Below are 13,139 nucleotides of genomic sequence, written 5' to 3' on the forward strand. Positions count from 1 at the left end.
AATGTTTCTTGAGCACCAAATCAGCATATTAGAATGATTTCTAAACGATCATGTGACACTGAAGACGAGTGATTATGATAAAAATTCAGCTTTGCGTCAATGGAATAAATTATATTTTAAAATATATTAAAATAGAAAACAGTTCTTTTCATTTGTAATAATATTACACAATTTTACTCTTTTTACTGTATTTTTGATTAAATAAATGCAGCCTTGGTGAGCAAAAGAGACTTCTTTCAAAAACAACAACAAACAATTAATACTAATAATAATGTTTTCACATTTTGACAGGTCCTGTATCACTACATTTCACATACAATTCCCTTAAATGTTGACCTTAGTTAAGTTCAATGAATGAATGAATAAAGAAATGTTTCCAAACCTTTGACAGGTTCTATATCACTACATAATTCCCTTAAATGTTGACCTTAGTTGAATGAATGAATGAAAAAAATAATGTTTCCAAACTTTTGACAGGTTCTATATCACTACATCATTCCCTTAAAGGGTTAGTTCACCCCAAAATGAAAATTCTGTCATTAATTACTCATCCTCATGCCGTTCCACACCCGTAAGATCTTCGTTAATCTTCGGAACACAAATTAAGATATTTTGGTTGAAATCCGATGGTTCAGTGAGGCCTTCATAGCTAGCAATGTAATTTCCTCTCTCAAGATCCATAAAGGTACTAAAAACATATTTAAATCAGTTCATGTGAGTACAGTGGCTCAATATTAATATTATAAAGTGATGAGAATATTTTTGGTGCGCCAAAAAAAACCAAAATAACTATTTATAAAGTGATGGCCGATTTCAAAACACTGCTTCATGAGGATTCGGAGCGTTATGAATCTTTTGTGTTGAATCATGATTCGGTTCGCGTGTCAAACCGCCAAACTGCTGAAATCACGTGACTTTGGCGCTCCGAACCGCTGATTCGACACAAAAGATTCATAACGCTCCGAGTACAGTGGTTCAATATTAATATTCTAAAGTGACGAAGAATATTTTTGGTGCAGCAAAAAAACAAAATAACGACTTTTTTAGTGATGGCCAATTTCAAAACACTGCTTCAGGAAGCTTTGGAGCGTTATGAATCAGCGTGCCGAATCATGATTTGGATCGCGTGTCAAACTCAGGTCAAACTGCTGAAATCACGTGACTTTGGCGCTCCGAACTGCAGATTCGACACACTGATTCGACACGCTGATTCATTATTCTCCGATGCTTCCTGAAGCAGTGTTTTTGAAATCGGCCATCACTATATAAGTCATTATTTTGGGGTTTTTTGGCACTCCAAAAATATTCTCGTCGCTTTATAATATTAATATTGAACCACTGTGCTCACATGAACTGATTTAAATACCTTTTTTAGTTTTTAGTACCTTTATGGATCTTGAGAGAGGAAATGTCATTGCTGGCTATGGAGGCCTCACTGAGCCATCGGATTTCAACCAAAATATCTTAATTTCTGTTCCAAAGATTAATGAAGGTTTTACGGGTGTGGAACGGCATGAGGGTGAGTAATAAATGACAGAATTTTCATTTTTGGGTGAACTAACCCTTTAAATTTTGACCTTAGTTTAGTTGAATGAATGAATGAATGAATGAATGAATGAATGAATGAATGAATGAATGAAAAAAATAATGTTTCCAAACCTTTGACAGGTTCTATATCACTACATCATTCCTTAGTTCACTACATCACTACATAATTCCCTTAGTTTAGTTGAATGAATGAATAAAAAAATGTTTCCAAACCTTTGACAGGTTCTATATCACTACATAATTCACTTAAATGTTGACAGTTTAGTTGAATCAATGACATGTATCCAGACTTTTCACAGATTTCACTGTATTTTATTCAATAACCATCATTATTTTCATCTACGAAGGCCTGCTGTTAACCTACAGGTGTTTTATTTTAATTTTGACTTTTCAAATTTGTGTGGAAAATACACAAAATGAAGGCAATGCTAACAACGGCTAAATATGGAAGGTGCTGTTATCTCAGTGTTCAATAAACATTTGATCTTGGCTATACACTATGAATAACAGCATAAAGTAAGTCCTTGATGTTGCCTCTCATCTTTTGAAGTATCCACTTTTCATTGCCGTTCTTTTCATCGACATTCTATGCTCAAACAAAACACCCTGCTTATATAGATGCACACATACTTGCAAACACAAACAGAGAGCCACTCCAGTGACTGGCAAGGAATCAAAGATTAAAACTTTGTCCACTTTGTCAATGTCATCATACTGCCCTCTTTTGTCAGTTTGAGTCTTGGAGAGCAGTGGGGTCCTTATCTCTTCTGCCTGCTTTCTTCGCACCAGCATTTAATGCTTGAATGGATGAATTCTCATGTTTAGACCAACATAGGATTGTCTTGGCTTACACTATACGTTTATTTATTTATTTAAGTGTGTAAATGTACATACTGAGAAAATTCTTGTGTGAGCAGGAGAGACGAGGGGTGGGAGAAGTGAAGCAGAGTGATGAAAGACAAAATCGCATCACAGCGGGACTTAAAAAGCAGTTTAAAACATCTGTTGTATGTATGCAAAAGACATACATTAGGTTTCTCTGGTTATTTAAATTGCTTAACTATAGGCTACACATTATTGACCTTTTTTACTACTAGAAGATAGAGAAACTTAAAAAAATAAAAAGAAATAAAAAGAAAATACACTATGTTTTTACTTTCGTTACTACTGAAATAAAAATTAAATAAAATGTAAGCTTTGCTCTTTATGTAACTTCTGTGTCATAAAAAAGTACAATGATAGCATAGATGGAAGAATTTGAAAATGAATCTTAAGCACTGCAAATTGTTAACTGAAACTGACTTACACTGTCCTCTGATTAGTACTGAATTGTAATTTCAACATATGAATGTCCTGTGGAAGGGGTTTGTACAATCAAGATCTCAACTGAGGAGTACAGCTCCCCTAGTGGATACACTAGTAACAGCATGACATACAGGCTGTAGAATAAATTACATTTTAAAATATATTCAAATATAAAACAGCTATTTGAAACTGTAATAATATCTTACAATATTACAGTTTTTACTGCATTGTCATGACAGAAAATGCAAATGAAAATCCTTGTTGAGCATAAGAGTCTTATTATTATTAAAAAAAATAAAATAACGTACTAACATTAAACAAACCTTTGAACGGGAGTGTGTGTGTGTATATATGTATGTATATATATATATATATATGTATGTATATTTATATATATATATATATATATATATATATATATATATATATATATATATATATATATATATATATATAGGTCTACACACACACACACACATGTTGAATTTACAATTTTTAATAAAAAAAATGTTCCTCAAACTTCTAGTGTAAAAAAAAAGCTCAATACATACATACAGTATATGTACACACACACAAAGTATATACTTTTTCGTTAAAATTTGTCAGACCAACAGTGAATATAAAAAGAGATGATTAAAAGTGATGAAAAGATTAAATGATGAACAGTTACAGAACATAAATGTAGGTTTATATATATATATATATATATATATATATATATATATATATATATATATACACACACACACACAGAATTTTTGATGTTGATAAAAAAAAAAAAAAAAGGGCTGGACACATTATGCGTCAACTACCCATGTCCTGTGACTTACAGCAATCACCCTGTCTATATTAATCTCTAGAGATGGTCACAGGTTCATGCAGTCAAAATCCTCTTACTGGTCATTTGTCCCTGGTAATGTCCCATACAACCATAATGCTATCAAATCACTTGTCTTATCCATTTATAAAAAGCAATAGCTCTTGTGGCTATTGGATTTAAAATGTTATCTATTTCAATCATATTTTGACCTCTCGATTTGGCCGGAAATCACTTTATCACCTGTTTATGTTAGGACAAGTTCACCAGGATCACAATCTGTGCAAATATGACCATCATCACAAAATTGAACAAAAAAGAAAGAAAAATAAATAGGACAGAGCTGCTCTAAAAGCCTGTTCATGCCTCATGGACGTGGAGTTTAGCCAAAGATACACAGCAGACAAGTCATACAGAGTCTACAACATTAGCGAGAGATTGTTTCTAAAGGTATGGGGCAAATCATGCTAAAGGACTCAGGTAGAGATGGCTATTTCACCTAGTGCACGGCAGCAGGCGTGTAATACAGCAGAGGAAGAAGCAGCTTTCCCGCAGAGCGGAGCGGTTACTTTGAGCCAGTGTGTGCTTGACAACAGTACATACTCAGACAAAAAGATTCTCCCACCGCTGTCAAGATAACGTATTGGGCCCTTTGTAACACTGTGGGCTATTATACAAGTGATGTGGACTCCCCTTTGTTTATAGCACTTCAAACGCACAAAGGAAAAGGAGGGGGACATGGCAGAACTGGATGCCACAGTTGTTTCAACACTACCAACATTGACAGACGGAGACTGAGGAGTCTTAAGACTGTCATTTCACCGGCCTCAATCAAGCTCCTCAGCATCAAAGTACAAAACAATATATTTTAAGCAATTAATCAATCAATCAAAACGGGAGAGACAGATTAAAAGCAAGCAAGTTTGTTTTTGTATGAAATTTATCATATAAGTTTGGGGTCGGTAAGAGTTTAGTGCATTTATTAGATACAGCAAAAAGAGTAATATTGTGAAACATTATTATAATTTTAAAAAAAAGTGGGCAAAGCTGATTTTTCAGCATCATTACTCCAGTTTACAGTGTCACACGATCCTTCAGAATCCATTCTAATATGCACTCTATCAGTGTTGCTGCTTAATATTTTGTGGAAAGTGTGGTACATTTTTTGTCGAGATTCTTTGATGAATTGAAAGTTCAAAAGAACAGCATTTGTTTGAAATAAAAATATTTACTGTCACATTTGATCCATTTAATGTGTCCTTGCTGATCAAAAAGTATTCATTTCTTCACAAAAAAAAAAATCTTACTGACCCCAAGCCTTTGAACAGTAGTGTATATTAACACAGATAGTAAATAAGATGCTAAAATATCGCACCCTGTGTGGGCAGGACCTCCTTTCTGTTAAAAAGAGCCCCCATGTGCACAGTGTTGTACATTTGAGGGCAAACTCAAATGTAGGAGAGATCAGAGAGATGACATTTGTGGTTGGAAAAAATAGTGCTCTTTCTTTCCTTGTTCTGTTTGCACGTGATATCAGTGACGCTGACCTTTCACACACTGTTATTAACTGAGGAGATGTTTTTCATATAGCCTGGGTGTCATTTACATGATTAGAGACTATTTCACTGGTACATTGTTTCTGCTTTGAATTCCTTCAGCTTTGTATTACTCTACATTTCATTACTTCATATCTAATACTATACATTTTCCAGAGAGACATTTTTATCCAAGGCCTAGTTGGGCAAACGAAAGCGACTGCATAAGAAATAGGGGTGTAACGATGCACAAAACTGACGGTTCAGTTCATACCTTGGTTTTAAAGTCATGGTTCGGTTCGGTTTGGTACAGCAGGGGAGAAAACTAAACAAAATTGCTTTTTTTATTAAACAATTATTGAACAAATTCTCTCTGTCTTTAAATGAATTCAAATATAATTAAAAGTTTCTTCAAAAGACACTGCAGGTGAATAAGGTAAAAAAAAAAAAATAGTTATCACCATACTTCCCCAGTGGATTGATCACTATAATAATTCCAAATGTTTTTTGTATCTAAAATGTTCAGTTGTTTAAATATGCAAGTGAGGCATTATTTACTTAAAAAATGCACTAATTTGCATAAATTTCTTGAACATTGGATGAAATCAGGTTCAGAATTCTTGTTTCATTTTTTAGACATATTAGAGTCAAAGGTTTTTACAGAGGTGATATCTCTTTTTATAACTCCTTAATTCAGAAAATACTGTCAACAGCCAGAAAAAAAAAAAAAAAAATGTCATGATTTTTCTTTGAAATAAAAAGTTGTATATAATCTGGCAAATTATATATGTACAAATCCGTCGGTAAAAACCTTCAGAATAAAGATAGGAATAAAACTTTAAAGTTTGGTATAAATATAAGTGCTTATACATGGCTGTGGAGATACATGGCTTATTTTGAGAAAACGGCCTATATATAGGAAATCTATAGACACAAGTAGAAAAAGTGCCAAAAATAAATGCTTAAAGGTGGATTTTGGATGTTTTCTTACCACTAGTCTGAAAAAACACGCCAAAAAGCCCAACATTTCAAAATTGAAAAAAGTGTTTTAACCTGTAGTACTGTATCTCACCTTAAGCATAAAAAATTATTATCTCTGCTAATGCTGTACTATATAGGGAGCCCTTACTTGAACATTACTATAATAATAAATGTTCAGAGCCCAAGCTATTAGCCTAAATTCAGTTGCTAATTATTTTTCGATATAATAATCAACACTCAACAAACTTGTAAACTGCACATAACTGCACCATTTTTGCGTTAATTTCTAAATCTAATTATAAAATTATGTTTTTACTCCAATTCGTTGTTGAAATATAATAATTTATGCAGTGGCTGTCATTTTCATGACAGATTTATCTAAACATACATTAAATAATTAAGACCTCACTAACAAGTTAGGTAAAATATAATTAATATATAGGCTAATATAGTGTATATATTTAGCGAAAGAGTTAAATATTGTTAGTTCTCTGGTGAACTAACAAGCTGTGGACTCGCCTGAGGTAAATGCTACATGACACAGTGTTTACAAGCAGTATTATTGATGTTTTTCCGTCGCTGAAACGCTGATTGAGCGATTATACAAGATGTTATACGTTTCAGTAAGTTGTACTGTATCTTTCAACATACCTTCAGATGTTCATTAATATTTATTCCGTAACTAGTATTAAAGGTGCCGTAGAACGTCTTTTCAAAAGATGTAATATAAGTCTAAGGTGTCCCCTGAATGTGTCTGTGAAGCTTCAGCTCAAAATACCCCATATATTTTTTTTAATGAATTTTTTTAACTGCCTATTTTGGGGCATCATTAACTATGCACCGATTCAGGTTGCAGCCCCTTTAAATCTCTCGCTTCCTGCCCTCCCGAGCTCTCAACTATAAGTGCAGTTATACAGTGCATAAACAAAATTCACACAGCTAATATAACCCTCAAATGGATCTTTACAAGATGTTTGTCATTCATGCTGCATGCATGCATCGATTCCTGTTAGTATTTATTTGGATGTTTACATTTGATTCTGAATGATTTTGAGGCTATATGCTCTGTGGCTAACAGCTAATGCTACACTTTTGGAGAGATTTATAAAGAATGAAGATGTGTTTATGAATTATACAGACTGCAAGTGTTTAAAAATGAAAATAGCGACGACTCTTGTCTCCGCGAATACAGTAATAAACGATGGTAACTTTAACCACATTTAACAGTACATTAGCAACATGCTAATGAAACATTTAGAAAGACAATTTACAATTATCACTAAAAATATCATGTAATCATGGATCATGTCAGTTATTATTGCTTCATCTGCCATTTTTCGCTATTGTTCTTGCTTGCTTACCTAATCTGATTCAGCTGTGCACAGATCCAGACGTTAATACTGGCTACCATTGTGTAATGCCTTGAACATGGGCTGGCATATGCAAATATTGGGGTCATACATATTAATGATCCCAACTGTTACGTAACAGTCAGTGTTATGTTGAGATTCGCCTGTTTTCCGGAGGTCTTTTAAACAAATGAGATTTATATAAGAAGGAGGAAGCAATGGAGTTTGAAACTCAACGTATGTCTTTTCCATGTACTGAACTTGTTATTCAACTATTGCGAGGTAAATTAAATTTTTGATTCTAGGGCACCATTAAAGACGAAGAGATGATCACATTCACTGCTTGAAATGAGGCGCCTGTACAGTGATCTGTCACGGCACATCAAAGAGCGATCTGTGTCACGCCACATTGAAAAGTGTCCAATTTTTCTTTTCTTTTTTTGAATTTTGTGATAAAACGGACAGAATTTGAAAGAGGACACTTTGTTTCTTATTGAAAGTAACAAAATGCAGAGCTTATTATGATTAATAGTGGTTAGGCTACAACACTGTATTCGTTGTGTAGATCCAATGGGCCAGGGCTGGGCAGGGCAGCAGGGGGCGATGCGCGTTCGGTGCGCCATGAGAGTATCGTGTTTTTTTGGGTTCAGTTTGAATATCGTTACACCCCTAATAAGAAACTACATAAGAACGACTACATAATAATGACAACAAATATTTGGTGCCGTCATGATTTTACATTCCAAATTACATTTCATGGCTTTTAAAGCACATTCTTTTATGTTGCAGTGCAAAACATAAAAAAAACGAAAGAGTCTTTTTTCTCTTTCAATTTACATTTTTCCTATTCTTCTGAAGAAAGACAAAAATATTTATAACAAATATTCTAACTTTCTTTTCCATGTTAAAAAAAAAGTTATGATCAGATAAAGGTCTAGCTGAGTCTCTCAACCTGCTTAGTATTGCAAAACAAGGTTATACTTGATTGTAAGCAATTGCTTTTAAATCACAGACCATTTCCAACGTTGTTACATTATATGACTATTAGCTTACTGATTGCTACATTGATAAAATGGCAGCGTATAACATGGATAAAATCTGCCCCGCTGTGATTCATCAAGCACGCACAGCTCGTATACATTCTTATAGTCTCTCTCTCTCCCTCGCTTGCTCTCGTTTTCACTCGCTCTCCTCCCCTGTGTCTTTTTCATGTTTAAATATCCATTAGTATGGAGGGTCAAGACATGTTCCTTCACAACAGTAAATGAATTATGTAGAAATCGATTTACATTTACGATATGCCTTGCAAAACCTATGAAGACAACATACAAATCGTCAAGGAGACTTGGCCATATTTCAGGTATATAACAAGATATATAATATAAATATACATTTTTAAAAATTACATGTCTATGAAGTGCAGGTCATACATCGGAGTATTTTTATTTATTTTTTTACATGCAATTTTGACCCTACAAATTAAAAGTTCAATTGAAAAACTAATGTTTCTAAATGAATATATTTCTTAATTTCCCTTTTTGCTTCAAAGACAGCAGAATCGTCTTTTGTTCAGCTCTTAAAACTTTCAGGTTGTATATTAAAAAAAATAAATAAAAAACATTTCCAAATTCCCAATGCAGTCTCAGACTTTTGAACCCTACTGTATATACAAACATATTAGCTTCCCGAATGAAAATTGCTGCCTAATTACTTTCCAAAAGTTCTCTTTTCTATTCAGAAAGTAAAAATGAAAGTACAATTTCCATTCAAGCAGCTCTCATTCATTTCGATTTATTCCTGAAAGCTTGGAATCAGTCAGAACACCCCTTTTTTAGTGAAAGACTACATTGATCATACATTGTCATGAAATCACTTACTTGTCAAGGTAATTGCCTCAAAAGTTTCACTTACAGTGCTGATCTTTTCTTCGACACACTGTAACCACACACACATACACACACACACACAAAACATCACAATATAAAATACATTCATGTTCATTCTATGCTGAAACAGTTTTCTGTGGTATGAAAGTGTGATCATTAAAATGACAACAAAAGGATTTCAATGTAGTATGTATAACAATTCTACTGTATTACAGTATTACAAGAAAATGTGATTGCCAAAGCAATTGATAATAGCTACACACAACCTGAAACCCCTTTAGGGTAACAGTATTGGGGGTGTGGGGGGGGGGGTCTGCATATCCTTTTGTTAATCTGTGCTGAAAAAAAGTGTGAATCTGTCCAAAAACCTCTATTCCTTAAATGGCCTTCAACACAGGCGAACATTGCTATATGATATAGAATATGCTAATACGACTGTTTAAGGTGCAAACGTTACTACAGCAACGGAACAGTGTGAGAAAAATGAAATCAGACATTTGATAACTATACGGCCATTGTTCCACTTAATGTACAGATCTACTTAAGTGTGCGGCGAGCGAAAGTGACTGAGGCACTGCTGAGAGTCTACGTTACTAAAGGCTATAATTAGTAATATTCTCACATATCTTGAGAACATATTAGAGACGAAAAGTCACTTGTAAAGACCCACTTGAATAGCACTAAAAATTTGTCTCTGTATGAGCAATTTAATAGCTCATTTGAAGCCGTTAACCCAGGTTAACATTACATGTGCATTTCATCATGCACTGCATTAAACTGAACTTGTAAGGGCAGGGATTCCTTTCAGGAAAATCTTTGACAAATACAATGTAACATCTCCACTAGGTGACAAGAGGTAGACAGGTGGAATATAAACATAAAATTGACTTGTGTTACACTTATACGTGAATGGTGCCAACAGAATGGCACTGTAAATGTGCCGTCCATTGGAAAGCAAAGTGTGTGAGAGACTAACATTTGCAAATAAACTTCTTTCTTGGCACTTAAAGAGTCACAACATAACTAAGCAAAAATAAGACCTCCATAATGAATTCAAAGTGCTTTCACACCATCTGTAATGACAAAATGATTTAGAAATTTTGCGTTAAATCAACAGTAACTTACTTGCAACGATTAATGTTTCATTGCCACATTAAAGGCGACCTATTAAGCAAAATTCACTTGTATAAGGTGTTTGAACACCAATGTGTGTCCGTAGCGTGTGAGAACAACCAGTCTATAATGCTAAAAATCCACTCACTCATTTTTTTATAATTCCAATAAATCAAAAGCAGGCTTTTCAAAACGAGCTGTTTCAGATTCCCCCTATATGACGTCATCGTAGGGAGAAGCCCTGCCCACAGCCGGCGACAATCTGCCCTACTAGCATAGACATAGCCCTGAGTGAGAAGCACAGAGTCCGCCATTTCTGTATCCTTGCTGTAGCAGTCACTGAGGACATTGTGGTTAAATTTAATTTTCAAAGGAAATGTTCCGAAGAAAATCCGTAAAGTCTTATATGTTTGTGCCAATCATTTGCAATTCAGAAATGTAGGGCTGTCCCCCAATAGTTGACTAACCGCTAGTCGACGAGAAGAGGCATACTCGACCAAAATTTTATTAGTCACTTAGTCGCAGAAAAAAAACAAACAAACACAGGAATAGTGAAGTCACACAGTCTGTGACAGACAGATCATTAACAGTTGGTCTATCGGGCAGGACATCCGAACGCTCACCTGTCATTCATCGACCTAAAATATTGCTTATCATCCGAAACATGTAAGTAGTAGCAACTTTACACGGCGCTCGCTTTAATGTTGACCTAGAAAAATGTGGGCTATTTAAGTGTTTGTGTGGAGTGTGAAAGCTGAAAATTCCTCAAATAAAAACCGGTAGTCAAATAAGCGCCGGGCCTCTGATAGTGGCCGGGGGCGTGGTCAACACGGACAAATAAAGGCTGGTCTTAAATAAAGGCCGGGGGAAAATTTGTGTGGATAATTTCCTAAGTGCCTTTCATATAATGTGCATTCAAGTTCATCGTAATGTACAGGTGTCAATAGATGGCAGTAGCAACATTGGATTTAAAACGTGTCTCATTTAGTGCCAGTGACGGACTTTTCAACAACTTTATTGAAAACGGTGATTGAAAGATGGTGATTTTGAGGAGGAGGACTGACCACCAAATATTATGTTATGGGTAATTACACCGTTTCATTTATCAAGTTAAGCTGCGACAATGTTATTTTTAAGCAATTTTGTTTGGATTTTGCTTGCAGCTGAATGTTACTGGATACCAGCAGTTGACTGTGCTGTCAGGACTTTTGTCTTTTGACTTTAATCAAAGTTACGGTATCCAGAGTAGCGTTACTTCAGATTTGTTGTTGTTGTTTTCATACCGATAACTTATGTGCAGCTCTGAGGAAACATTGATTTATTTATTTTTTTGTCATGTTCATGCTGGTTATAGATACTGGTGTGCTGCAAACCAGCAATGTGTTTTACATAGCTACCGTATGCTCTTATTGTGATCTATCAGCAATACTGTAGCACCTGTATTTGAAATAAACACTCTGTACATTTACAGGGTTCAAACTGACACAATGGTGGTGTTTGATTTCCATAATTCTGACCCAAATTGCTTTGTCGCCCTTCTGGCTGTTGTTGTATATGGTGATATTTTTGCAAATATTTCTTAAATTAATGATCTCTGTCCACTGGAACGCTATCGCTTTTAATTTAAAATGGTTTATTTAAAACAATTATTTATCAAACAATAATTAGATAATTAATATTTCTGTAATTAGAAATAAAGGCCTGCCTCTAATAAAAGCCTGCTTTAAATAAAAGCCTGTTATCTTCTGCAGTTCAGGTAAATAAAGGCCCCGGTTTTTATTTGAGGAATTACGGTAGTATATAGTGTAGCATATAGTGTGCTTACTGGATGACAGCTAACATTGAGGCACCGGTGCGATCACTTGCACTTAAAATACTCCTTATTTTTTGGTCATACAGATATGAATAATACATCTTTCGAATCTGTGATGAGTCTACTTTAAATGTGTGCACTCACAATAACAACAAAATGTGCTTTTGTAAAATAATGAAAGCAAACAGTTTTCTGCTGTCTCTCTCTGTGAACTTGAGCGTGCCAAATTTTTTTTTTTTTTTAAAAGAACCAAAACTCCATGGAAACTTGCCTCACAGACATGAAAAATATAGCTATAGAAAGTAAAATGTCTACTTTTAAATGAACCAATTCAAATGGAAAACAAATGAAGAGTTTGGTTCCAAATCGCGATAAACGTCATTTAAAAAAAAATAAAAAAATAAAAAAGTTTCCGCCAAAATCAGTATTGTATCTGGTCGGTATTGAAAAGCCAGTTATTAATTTTGCGCAAAATGCGATTTTCGCCATGTTATTCTGTCATGTTTTCTCCCCTTCTTTCCAAACGTGACAAACGTTTTGGAAACCAGTTTCCCTTCTCTGCAAAATGCAATATATCCGCTCAACCAATCACAGCGCACCATTCCACGCATTGTAAACAGTAATGGCGGCGCTCTGAATACATCCGGCATCCTAGTTTTCCTTATCTACTTTGTACTTTGTGATAAAAAAAAAAAAAACAACAGAAAAATGAATAATTTTGATGGCATTGATGAACCTGTAGTGGTTTCTGCGGTGGGGAAGAAACGCAAGTCATCGAAATGTAATCATTTA

The 13,139-nt window shown here is 34.5% G+C and overlaps 1 long non-coding RNA gene across 12 annotated transcripts in view; it reads right to left on the reverse strand.

Annotated features, from left to right (window-relative positions):
* Nucleotides 1-13,139, reverse strand: part of LOC125268527 — a 128,115-nt gene that overhangs the window by 23,482 nt on the left and 91,494 nt on the right. For 5 of the 12 annotated variants that reach the window (XR_007184920.1, XR_007184919.1, XR_007184912.1 and 2 more), the window contains exon 4: nt 9,413-9,470. The exons of 4 other annotated variants lie outside the window; for them this stretch is intronic. This is a non-coding gene — a long non-coding RNA (uncharacterized LOC125268527). The remainder of the gene's footprint in view (nt 1-9,412; nt 9,471-13,139) is intronic. 3 more of the 12 variants (XR_007184918.1, XR_007184914.1, XR_007184916.1) reach the window with 1 other exon arrangement.

This window comes from Megalobrama amblycephala, linkage group LG5, assembly GCF_018812025.1.
Source record: "Megalobrama amblycephala isolate DHTTF-2021 linkage group LG5, ASM1881202v1, whole genome shotgun sequence".
Classification (NCBI taxonomy): Eukaryota; Metazoa; Chordata; class Actinopteri; order Cypriniformes; family Xenocyprididae; genus Megalobrama; species Megalobrama amblycephala.